The sequence below is a fragment of the Tachyglossus aculeatus genome, chromosome 3 (genome assembly GCF_015852505.1).
Source record: "Tachyglossus aculeatus isolate mTacAcu1 chromosome 3, mTacAcu1.pri, whole genome shotgun sequence".
Taxonomy (NCBI): Eukaryota; Metazoa; Chordata; class Mammalia; order Monotremata; family Tachyglossidae; genus Tachyglossus; species Tachyglossus aculeatus.
Window position 1 is genome coordinate 32,272,847 of NC_052068.1, and position 13,047 is coordinate 32,285,893.

Here is a 13,047-nt window from a genome sequence, read left to right on the forward strand (position 1 = left end):
AAAGTACATTTACTGTGTGCAGAGCACTATACAAAGCACTTGGAAAGTACATTTACTGTGGGCAGAGCACTGCACTGAGAGATTGAGAAAGTGCATTACAATAGACACAGTCCCAATCCATGTCCTCAGTGTCTAAGTGCAATTCCCACATAAGCAATGTTGGGAGGTAATAGGGAATCATACTTAATTGTCCTTAAATGCCATTTTGTACTTGATGCTATGTATTGATTTTTTCATTGTTTCAGATTTCCAGTTATCTGTGTTTTAATTTTTCTTGATCAGGTTTCTTTTTAAAAACTTTTTCCTCAAACATTAACATTTCATTATTCTCACTCTCACCTGTTGTGGGTCTGCTGACCTGATCTGTTCAATGTTTCAATATCTGCTGAAGACAGTCAGTTACCTTGGCCCCTAAAATGGTACATAGCTTTAGTTCATTGAACATGCATACAGAAGAGTCAAATTACATCGCTACTTAAATGAATTCTGAATAGAAACATCTTTGCAAGGGTTGGGCTCACTTCCATTTTATCTGACAAAGCTAGAAAACTAATTTGGCATAAATGATTGGGCAGATACCAACACTGAAAGGAAGCCTTTAAGTTGTTTTTTTTTTCAGAACACATCCGGCTCATGTTCAGTTACTAAGGGGAAAAGGGGGCTGACAATATTAGTAGCCACTTGAATCTTTAAAGTTCTAAGTTTTGAGCCAACATGAAAACTCTGGATAACTTTCTTGAATGGCAAAATGCAAGTTCCTGCTTCCATGAAAACATGGGCAGAAAAAATTCATTGATCTCAAGTGGTATTTCTGAAAGTGAAAATTACAGAGTAAATAGAAAATAGGCAAGAAACAAAGAAGATAAGAAGAAAGTGGAGAAGCAGTATGGCCTAGTGGAAAGAGCATAGGCTTGGAAATCAGAGGACCTGTGTTCTAATTCTGCCTCTGCCACTTGTCTGCTGTGTGACCTTGGACAAGTAATTTAAGTTCTTTGGGCCTCACCTTCCTCATTTGTAATATGTCAAGTGAATCTCATTCCCTCCAACTTAGACTGTGAATCCCATGTGGGACAAGGAATGTGTGTCTGACCTGATAATGTCGTATCTTCCTCAGCACTTAGTACAGTGCCTGACACATAGTAAGTGCTTAACAAGTATCATATTTTATAAAATGGATGGGCTGAATTTCCATTAAAGTACATGAGTTCAGAATTGAAAGCACTCCCAAACTTCTGAAAAACTAGTTTGGTAATGCCTACTAGAGCTCAAAATATGCTTGCATTCCCTTCTCTCTAATTTAACACAAAGCTTAACACAGGAATGTGAAATTGGGCAGTTCAAAATAACTGCCCAAATAAAATAAAATAAATAGAATAAATATGTACAAGTAAAATAGAGTAATAAATATGTACAAACATATACATATATACAGGTGCTGTGGGGAGGGGAAGGAGGTAAGGCTAGGGGATGGGGAGGGGGAAGACGGGGAGAGGAAGGAGGGGGCTCAGTCTGGGAAGGCCTCCTAAGGCAGTTCCACAGGAGAGTGATTTAATGGCTTTTCCTAGGTAGTCTACTCCAAATCCTGAGATGCAGTCAAGATAAATAAATAGTCCTAAAGAACTATGAATAAGTGCTGCATAGCACTGAAATAATTACCCTAGTAAACAGGTTTGGGAAAGAATCACAAGAAAATCACACAATAACATCGTGTCCATCAGGAACTAGAATGTGTTGGAGTTAGAAAATGATTCACAATTAAATAATCCAGATGCTGGATCCAGCCAATAGACTTCCTATTAAGAAATCTTATGGGCTTTGAGGCTCTGGGTAATTTTAACCTAATTCCCCGCCATAGAGGGAATGAAGAAGCTGTCATATATTGGAGAAGAAGCTGCGTGGCTCAGTGGAAAGAGCCTGGGCTTGGGAGCCAGAGGTCATGGGTTCAAATCCCGGCTCTGCCGCTTGTCAGCTATGTGACTTTGGGCAAGTCTTTTAACTTCTCTGGGCCTCATTTACCTCATCTGTAAAATGGGGATTGATTGTGAGCCCTACATGGGACAACCTGATCACCTTGTATCCTCCCCAGCACTTAGAACAGTGCTTTGCACATAGTAAGCACTTAACAAATACCAAAATTATTATTATTATTATTAATTCCAAAAATTAATTCATTCATTCATTCATTCATTCAATCATATTTATTGAGCACTTACTGTGTGCACAGCACTGTACTAAGCTATTGGGAAGTACAAGTTGGCGACATATAGAGAAGGTCCCTACCGAACAACAGGCTCACAGTCTAGAAGAAGGAAACAGAGAACAGAACAAAACATGTGGACAGGTGTCAAGTCATCAGAATAAATAGAATTAAAGCTAAATGCACATCATTAACAAAATAAATAGAATGGTAAATATGTACAAGTAAAATAGAGTAATAAATCTGTAAAAACATATATACAGGTGCTGTGGGGAGGGGAAGGAAGTAGGGTTGGAGGGGTGGGGAGGAGGAGAGGAGAGAAAAGGGGGCTCAAATTTATGTGTGGGGGAGGAGAATTTGACCTTTCCTGTGTCATGCACACGGATGCTCAGAATAATGTAAGCAGGACACACTTTGGATAGTGTCCTGAGCTTCTCAGAGGCATGGTTGATAGTGTTTCATTTATTCATTCATTCAATCGTATTTATTAAGTGCTTACTGTGTGCACAACACTGTATTAAGTGCTTGGGAAGTACAAGCTGGCACCATATAGAGACGGTCAACAAGATGGGGTGGCTGAAGCCAATGCTTCACTCCTCTGCAATGCCCTCCTAGAACAGAGTTAGGAGGGAGCCTTGGGAAATAGAAAGGAGAGAACAGTTGATAATAATCATAATAATGATGGTACTTGTTAAGTGCTTACTATGTGCCAAGCACTGATCTGAGCGCTGAGGTAATAATAATAATAATAATGATATTTATTAAGCGCTCACTATGTGCAAAGCACTGTTCTAAGCGCTGGGGAATTTACAGGGTGATCAGGTTGTCCCACGTGGGGCTCACAGTCTTATTCCCCATTTTACAGAGGAGGTAACTGAGGCACAGAGAAGTTAAGTGACTTGCCCAAAGTCACACAGCTGACAAGTGGCAGAGCTGGAATTTGAACCCATGACCTCTGACTCCCAAGCCCGGGCTCTTTCCACTGAGCCACGCTGCTTCACTAGATAACAGTTCACTCTCCCTAGATAACACTCCTCCAATTGGTCACATTTACACAAGCAGTTCTCCTGCCTCCAATCCATGTTTTATACCATCTACCCCCATCACTTAAAACACATTACTCCCTCAGTTTTGTCATAACTAGTTTCTCCCCGCTCAGAAGGGAGAAAAAAATAGGGACTGGAGAGAGGTTAGTCAGGGAAGGATTCTTGTGGGAGAAGTGATTTTAGTAGGGCTTAGTCTCTTCATTCCACCCAAGCAAAACTCCTAATTCCCTTCTCCCTTCCTTCAAAGCTCTTATAAAAATCCCCTCCTCCAGTCAGCAATCTGTGGCAAATCCCAGGCAAAATCCCATCTTTTCTATCAATCAATCAGTGGTATTTACTGAGTACTTACTGTGTACAAAGCACCCCACTAAGATTTTGGGAGAGTAGGATAATAACAGTATGTGTTAATCAGTTACCAAGTGTTAAACACTCTGCTGCTGCCCTGGGATAGCTAAAAGCCAGTCAGGTTGGACACAGTCCCAATGAGGTGCACAGTCCAAGGAGTAGGAAGGAAGCATACTGATTCCCCATTTTACAAATGAGAAAACTGAGTCACAGAGAAGTCAAGTTACTTGCCCAAAGTCACTCAGCAAGCGAGTGGCAGAGCCAGGACTAGAATCCAGGTCTCCTGACTCTCAGTCCTGTGCTCTTCATACAATGCAACAGAGGAGTTAGATTTAATCCTTACCTTCAAAGAGTTTGCAGTCTAATGGGAATGTACTTTACTATCCAGTGGCACCTCCCGATTTGCACTAGTGCATTTACCAGCTAATTTGTTGCTGAACTATTTACTCATGTTTAATACTTATATCTTTTTCTGGCATTCTGTTAACTATGTCTTTGGTCAATTCATTTGGTTTACTTCCCCTTGCATTGTAGAGTTCTTCAGACTAGGGATTTTGTCTTTTGTTTCTTATGTCTGTCCACAACGGACCAGGATAGGGTGGTGGGGTGAGGGGAAGAAGAGGAGGAGAAAGGGGAAGAAGGGGAGGAAGAGGAAGGGAAAAGGGGAGGGAAATAAAACAGGAAGGGCAAGAGGAGGAGGAAAAGGAAGCTGAAAGAGAAGAGGGGGAGGGAAAGGAAGGGGAAAAGGAGGAGGGAAAGAGAAGGAAGAGGAAGAGAACAGTGATGTACATGAGTTGAGAGTGCTCAAGGGGTAGATGTTGCAAACCAATCTAATGATGGCATTTATTAAGCGCTTACAATGTGCAAAGCACTGTTCTGCTGGGGAGGTTACAAGGTGATCAGGTTGTCCCACGGGGGGCTCACAGTCTTAATCCCCATTTTACAGATGAGGTAACTGAGGCCCAGAGAAGTTAAGTGACTTGCCCAAAGTCACACAGCTGACAATTGGCAGAGCCGGGATTTGAACCCATGACCTCGGACTCCAAATCCCATGCTCTTTTCCACTGAGCCACACTGCTTCTCTATCTAGCTATGGTTATTTCACTTTTCTTGTTCTCTTGTACCAAACCAGATGCATGCAGCATGGCTGTAGAATGACTAGAAGCGTGGGAGTTAAGAAGACCTGAGTTTTGGAGCTAGCTGGGAATAATATTGGTTAAATCATTAAAATCCCCTTGGAGGGGGAAGAACCTCAACTATATGTTGCCAACTTGTACTTCCCAAGCACTTAGTACAGTACTGCACACAGTAAGCACTCAATAAATATGATTGAATGAATGAATGAATGAATGAACTGTCCTTTTTATAAAATGCAGAGACCTGTACTTCCACCAACAGAACTACTGTGATTCAGAATTGGTGTCTGCCAAAAGCTTTGAACTCTTTGGAGAAAGGAACAGGGGCCAGAGAAATTCTATGCATTTCCCAACAAGCAAATTATATGTTAATAACATGTAAATTGGAAAGGGGAGTGGGAGGGTCCCAGGGATAGGAAACCTAGATTTTTTTTTCCCTGTAAAGCATGGCGGCACTGAATCTTTAGATATGAACACGAGCCAATACAGCTGAATGAACTAGGTACCTGTCAGATCAGATATCCAGATAGCTCGGATGTTGCTGAGATCCTAAACACTGCCATATTTTAGAGCATTTAACAACCCCTTTGCCTCTCATTTCAGCAATCTAAAAAGTCTTCTCAGCCATGCCGCCATGTCATCATCTTAATAAATCCAAGAATCCCTGGTCCATCACCCTCATTCCGAGCTTATTCACCTTCTGAAATGTGGGTCAGCTGTGCTGAAATATGCAAGGCGGCACCAGACCCCGGCCGAGGGAGGCATTGCCTGAACCTCGGAGCGTCTGTAAACTAGATAACATTCATTTTCCCCGTCGATCTCTGGGGATTGCTTTTGTAATTACTCCAGGTTCTTTAACAGCCACTGATCTGTTCGGTGCCAAGAAACCTGAATTTGCATCAAATAATGCATAATTCATATGGCACGGACAGCAATTATGAGCTAATTGAGGGGTGTAATGTTTAAAGAAAGGATACATTATGAAGAACATAAGGCATATTGGCTGGAGAAAGGCTCTAAAGTCCACTGAGGCTCATTTCCTTTAATACTGTTTTCCTTAAGATGGCACTAATTGTCTCTTGAAGGGCACAGGGGTGCCCTAAGTTCCCTGTGCCGACAACACTTCCTGGTAGACTGTGTTTCAGCCACAGCTCTTCAGGTGAACAATCATTCTGGGGTCTAAAGTGAAACCATTTATTTCTGTGCCTTTAGCTGTTACGTCTAGGATGGTCCCTGCCTGGACCGACTCACTGACTCCTATCTATCAATCAATCATATTAATTGAGCTCTTACTATGTGCAGAGCACTAGGTGCTTGGGGGAGTATGATAGAAAAGTTGATTATGAGGGCTAATTTAGAGAGGGGACTACTAATTCCTTTCTTTCTCACCCTTTAGGTGACAGGTGTAAGCCAAACGATGTCAGGGAATCTGACTTGATTAAGCAATGGTATTTATTGAGCACTTACAACTAATAATAAGGGTATTTCTTAAGTGCTTACTATGTGCCAAGAGCTGTTATAAGCACTGGAGTAGATGCAAAGTAATCAGGTTGGACACAGTCCCTGTCCCACGTAGGGCTCACAGTCTTAATCCCTATTTCACAGATGAGGGAACTGAGGCACTGAGAATTTAAGTGACTTGCTGAAGGTCACACAGCAGCCAAATGGCAGAGCTGGGATTACAATCCACGTCCTCTGATTCCCAAGCCCAAGCTCTTGCCATTAGGCCACGCTGCTTCTCTAAGTGCAGGGCACTGTACTAAGCGTTTGGGAGCGTACAAAACAACAGAATGGGCAAGCTTGGGATTCATTCATTCATTCATATTTCTTGAGCGCTTACTCTGTGCAGAGCACTGTATTTAGCGCTTGGGAAGTATAAATTGGCAACATATATCAGGGTCCTTCTGGTCTTCCTTCCCCACCAAGGGTCCAGGAGACCCTGGACAGGAATGGGGAGTTTTTCTACCCCCTGGATTGCTAGGAACAAACCCAGGAATGTGGTGCAAAAGTCAAGCAGTGTTTTCAAGACTACTAATTCCAACAGTGCCTGTGGTTTTCCACAAGCAACTCTTCAGAGAGCCGTTTGCAGGCACAGCTACTGCTCCTGTCCTTCTTCCCTCTGGTGGGGAATGACATGACCGTATGCATAGTCTCTTTTCCCTTCCTCTTACCCCCTCCCAGGGAAGTTAGGGTTCTGGCAACAGCATTAAGGTTCTGATTTAGGGAGCCCATCTACTTACTCTCATCCTGAAATTGTTTTATATATTAGATGGATTCATTTGGGGGCAGCGATGCTGAATGGTTGAATGAAAATCTGAATAGAGCACCTGGCCAGTTTGCATGCCTTTGAATAATGAGGATATTTTGCATCATTCTGAGGGGGATTATGGTATTCTTTTCATGTGGCAGTAATGCAGTTATTTGTACTTCCAGCAGAAAGCACAGCGCTCACCTGAAAACAAGGATGTAATCTCTTTATTAAACATTCATTTGGCAAAAAGCCTTCAGAAATTTTAGAGGTTATCTTAAAAGCCTTGCAAATAGCCACTTGTAACACTCTATACTTAGTAGCTACTTATGCTTTTATCACCTCTTAAAAAAACAAACTTACCCCAGATTAGTTAAAACTAATTTAGGCAGGTACATTTTTTTTTTTTTTTACCTTATTTGCAAGGCTGTGCTCCTGAGATCCAGGATTGAAAAATCAGGCAAATGAAGCATTCACCTGATCCTGAAAACTAGTGAAGAGGAGGTATTGGTGTACCTGGAACAGGGAAATTGACAGATGGCCTACCAGGCCAAATAATGTATCCTGCTTATGATATTGGCCAAACGCAACTGTCTTAGGGTGGAGAATAAATGTCTAAAATGCATCTAATTGTAGTCACAGGACTGGAGCATAGAGAAAAGAGATTTCCTTCTGACCCCAATTGACTCTCTCTAGCATGAGGATTGATGGCTTCTACAAATTTCATCCTTGTGAGAACAATTAGGCATGACACCCGATATAAAATCCTTTTTCGAATCTTTCTAAGCTACTTGTATCACAAAATCTTAAAGCCACGTGTTCCGTGGTTCAATCGTACATTCCCCCAAAAAGTTATTTCCTTTTTTTCTTCTCTGAAATTCTGCTTCAGTACAAAAAGACCCCTCTGTTCTTACCAAATGGTACATGATCTATTTGAGCTCCCATTTACCACACTGCATCAGGTCTTTAATTTCTTGCAGGAGAGAAACCTTTCAACAGCCTATTTCTTCCCCATCAGCCCCTAGTCCCCTTTATCAGACTTCTATAGTTTATAGATTGGCACCTGGTGGATTTTGGAATGAGGCAAACCTGACTTTCTAGTATCTGTATAGGGGGGATTTTTTTTTGAGTGTCTACAATGGCATTAATCAATCTGTCAATGATATTTATTGTGAGCTGACAGTGTGCAGAGCACTGCACTAAGCACTTGAGAGCACAAAACCACAGTTGGTAGACATATTCCCTGCCCAACAAGGCTTTAGAGTAGGATGCAGATATTAAAATAAATTATGGATATGCACAAAAGTGCTGTGGGGCTAAGAATTGGGTTAATATTTAGTGCATAAGGGGTATGGCACTAAGTCTTCTAGACTGTGAGCCCGTTCTTGGGTAGGGACCGTCTCTATATGTTGCTGATTTGTACTTTCCAAGCGCTTAGTACAGTGCTCTACACACAGTAAGTGCTCAATAAATATGATTGAATGAATGAATAAGTCCACAGATGACTCCATAGGTGAATAAGCCCTCTCCAGCAGAGGAGAGCTGGAGAAGTAGAGGAAATGAGGGCTTAGTTGGGGAAGGCCTCTTGGAAATGTGATTTTACGAGAGGCTTGAAGGTGGGGAAGAGTGATTTTTGTAAATGAAGTAAACTTGTTATGAACAGGGAATGTGTCTGCTATTCTGTTGTACTCTCCCCAGGGCTTAGTATAGTGCTGTACACACAGTAAGTGCTCAATAAATATCAGTGATTGATTGATGAAGGGGAAGGGAAGCAGCATGGCTCAGTGGAAAGAGCACGGGCTTGGGAGTCAGAGGTCATGCGTTCAAATCCCTGCTCTGCCGCTTCTCAGCTATGTGACTTTAGACAAGTCACTTAACTTCTCTGTGCCTCAGTTACCTCATCCGTAAAATGGGGATTAAGATTGTGAGCCCCACATGAGACAACCTGATCACCTTGTATCTTCCCCAGCGCCTAGAACAGTGCTTTGCACATAGTAAGTGCTTAACAAACACCAAAATTATTATTAAGGGAATTCCAGGCCAGAGGAAGGACATGGTAAGGGATCACCAGTGAAATAGACGAGATTGAGGTACACTGAGTAGGTTAGAGTCAAAGGAGTGAAATGTGAGGGCTGCATTGTAGTAGGAAATCAACAAGGCAAGGTAGAAGTGGGACAGCTGATTGAGTCTTAAAAACTGTTGATAAGAAGATTCTATTTGATGTGGAGTTGGATGGGAAATCACTGAAGGTTTTTGAAGAGTGGGGAGATGTGGACTGACCTATTTTGAGAAAAACAATCCAGGCAACTGAGTGGTGAGAGAGAGGAGGCAGAAAGCTCAGCGAGGAGCTTGATTCAATGTAGTAGCAGCTGGGGACGGAGAGAAAAGGGTAGATTTTAGCGATGTTGTGAAGGTAATCTGACAGGACTTGGTAGTAGATTGAATATTAAAACAATTTCAGTCATCTCTTTCCCCTCCTCAGTAGGTTTAACATTTTAATTGCTCACCTGATTGCTCCTGAGTGTAGTTCTGACTCCATCAGGCTGTCCTCAGAGACGCCCAGATGTTCTTTTTTTTTTTCCTGAGAGGTTACTGCTAATTCAGAACCCATCAGCTTGTAAGAATAGTTTAAATTGTTTCTTCAAACTGAAATTCATCTGCTGTCATGTTCTCAATTATTTTGTTTTGTTGGGTGTTTGGAGTTCCTGATAAAATTCCCTTACTCTATTCACCTCTGTAATGTTATGTGTTCAGCAAATTTTCGACCTCGGTGTTAACCTCTTTCTGCTAGGCTGTTAATATATGTAGTCAATATCACCTGTCCATGAACTGATTCACCTAGAACTATTCCACTATTAACCTTTCCCCATGCTCCAACTCGTCTGCCTTATCCTCTCTTTTCCTCTTAGTTCTTTCTGCATGGCAGATTTTCACCATTTAGCTGGTAGCTAGAGTTCCCGTTGAGCGACTTGACCAAATATCTTTCAAAAAAAAAAAATTCTCATTATTTCCTTGGGGTCCATCCCTAGCTTCTGTGAGTTTTTGCCACCGTAATGACAGGATAAAGAACTGGAATGAACTCAGTTCAAAGGGATATTCTGGGAAGGTTCCACATCAATGTGTCCTCTTTGTGAGGCTTTGATTGCTAAATTACCTATCCCTGTGACTGTGGACTCCAGGTCCAATATTTGCTAAAATATTTGAGTGCTAATGGAAGACCAACTGCTTCTCAATTCTACAATAGCACTTTGCATAAACAAAGCTAGTTGGGTGTTTGGTTTTTTTTTTTTTTGCATGTTCCATGCTTAGATAGAAGTTCTAGCTGACAGTCTTAAGACCGTAGCTAACCTTCATTTCCTTGAAAGAAAACTGGGTCCATTTCTATGCTGTACAAATTGTCCTTCTCCATCTGTCTTACAGCATTGCATTTGACTCTTATCAAGGCCCTTCCCTGGAAACCCTGCTTCCCATTTCAATCTAATTGCTTCCAAATAATATGAAGAGATCAATTGCCACTTGTCAGCCATAATTTTCTACCAAAGAAAAACATTATAGGGAAAATATATAGCATTATATATTAAAGGTAACCGGTAAATATTGTCTCAGTATTTGGATATTGGATTTCATAGGGGGCATTCCTCTGCTTGCTGTTTGGTTTATGTACTACAGGTGTCATTTTCAATTGTTTTTTGCTTTAGGTTTTGGGAAGACTAGAATTATTCCAAAGCATGATCATGCTCAACTCTTCTTTCCATCTAGACAGATTAGGCTAGTTGGTTAAATTAGAGAAGTAGGTTGGCATAGTGGATAGAGCACAGGCCTGTGAGTTAGAAGGTCAAAGATTCTAATCCTGACTCAGCCACTTGCTTTCTGGGTAACCTTGGGCAAGCCACTTTACTTCTCTGTGCCTCAGTTACCTCATCTGTAAAATGGAGATTGAGACTCTGAGCCCCCTATGGGACAGGGACTGTGTCCAACCCGATTTGCTTGGATCCACCCCAGTGCTTAGTACACTGCCTGACACATAGTGAGTACCTAAATACTGCCGCTCTTCCCCCCCCACAAAAAAACCTGCATTCTCCTGAGTCCTTCAGGATTGTTGAGATCAAGCTGTCCTCCTCTAGACTGCAAGCTCCTTGTGGGCAGGGAATGAGTTTATCAATTGAATTTCACTTTCCCCAATGCTTCGAATAAGTGTTGGGCCCAAAGTAAGCGCTCAGTAGACACCAAGATGATATGTTGACAATGAGGCTACCTGGAAAGATAGCTGCATTGCTTCATTTTGTTTATGGTATCAAGTGCTTACTGTGTGTCAAAGCCTGTCCTAAGCACTGGGGTAGATGCAAGTGAAGTAGTTTGGACACAATCCCTGTCCTGCATGGGGCTCACAGTCTAAGTAGGAGGGAGAACAGGAGAACTGAAGCACAGAGATGTTAAGTGACTTGCCCAAAGTCACAGAGCAAGCATTTGGCAGAACCAGGATTACAACCCAGGTCATCTGACCCTCAGGCCCATGCTGTTTCCATTAGGACATGCTGCTTCTCCACTTCATTATGTCTTCAAATTGTTTATTCTGTCATTTGGATTTCTGTCTTGCTCAGAGGAATTGTTTGACTGTGAGCAATGCTTCAGTGCTAATGAGCAGACTGCAATCCAGGCCCTGCTGCTTATCTTGTCCTTCTATTTGATATGGAGAAGGGTCTATAGGTGAAGCTGAATAGAACTTGCATATTTTCTACATCTCACAGCCATATGGAAAGTGTACAGATCCTCAACTAGGAATGGAGCATAATGTCCCACAGAGTCAGAGGTATTGGGTTCAAATCCCGCTCCGCCAATTGTCAGCTGTGTGACTTTGGGCAAGTCACAACTTCTCTGTGCCTCAGTTACCTCATCTGTAGAATGGGGATTAAGACTGTGAGCTCTCTGTGGGACAACCTGATCACCTTGTAGCCTCCCCAGCACTTAGTGCTTTGCACATTCACTCATTCATTCAATCGTATTTATTGAGTGCTTACTGTGTGCAGAGCACTGTACTAAGCGCTTGGGAAGTACAAGTTGGCAACATATAGAGACGGTCCCTACCCAACAGTGGGCTCAAAGTCTAGAAGGGGGAGACAGAGAACAAAACATATTAACAAAATAAAATAAATAGAATAAATATGTACAAATAAAATAGAGTAATAAATACTTACAAACATATATACATATACAGGTGCTGTGGGGAGGGGAAGGAGGTAAGGTGGGGGGGATGGGAAGCGGGAGGAGGTGGAGAGGAAGGAGGGGGCTCAGTCTGGGAAGGCCTCCTAAGTAAGCACATAGTGAGTGCTTAATAAATGCCATTATTATTATTATTATTATTATTAGTATTACCATATTTTCTTGCTGTCTGCTAAAAGATGTGCTGATCTTCTGGACTGTGATTTCTACTTTTTTTTTCCCTGTTTGTGTTTTGGGCAGTGAATGGACACATCACTCCCAGAACACCACACTTCCATCTGCAATCATTCTGGTAGTGTATCCCTAGAGTTTTCCCTAGTGTATACCTAGAGTTTACCATGGCCTTCTTCCGAGCAGTGAACTTGAGTCTCCAGCCTTGACTCTCTCCCATGCAGCTGCTGCCCAGCATGGGTGGGTTTTGACTTGTAGCAGATGGCCTTCCACTCACTAGCCATTACCCAAGCTAGGAATGGAATGGGTATGCCTCGGCTTGACTCTCCTTCCCATAACCGAGACTGGTAGAGTACTGGAAACTCTCTAGGAGTGATCCTGAGATGGGGAGTGAACTACTGAAGTAGCAGAATTTACCAACATTAAATTCTAAGTTGCTGGTGAAAATATCTTAGGCTCTGTGTAGGATTTCCAGGGTGCAGGTAGCTTGAAAACAACAGTAAGTACGCAGGTGTCAGACATTGGGCCCCTAAAGTCAAAAGAGCCTGCTGTTGGGTAGGGACTGTCTCTATATGTTGCCAGATTGTACTTCCCAAGTGCTTAGTACAGTGCTCTGCACACAGTAAGTGCTCAATAAATACGATTGAATGAAAAGAGTATTATTATTCTCCAAGATAGTTTACA

The 13,047-nt window shown here is 42.1% G+C and overlaps 1 non-coding gene across 1 annotated transcript; it reads right to left on the reverse strand.

Moving 5' to 3' along the window:
- Positions 1-12,613: 12,613 nt before the first annotated feature.
- LOC119926379 lies at positions 12,614-12,751 on the reverse strand. The gene has a single exon (XR_005450260.1). It is a non-coding gene; the product is annotated as a small nucleolar RNA SNORA7 (small nucleolar RNA).
- Between the last annotated feature and the right edge of the window lie 296 nt (positions 12,752-13,047).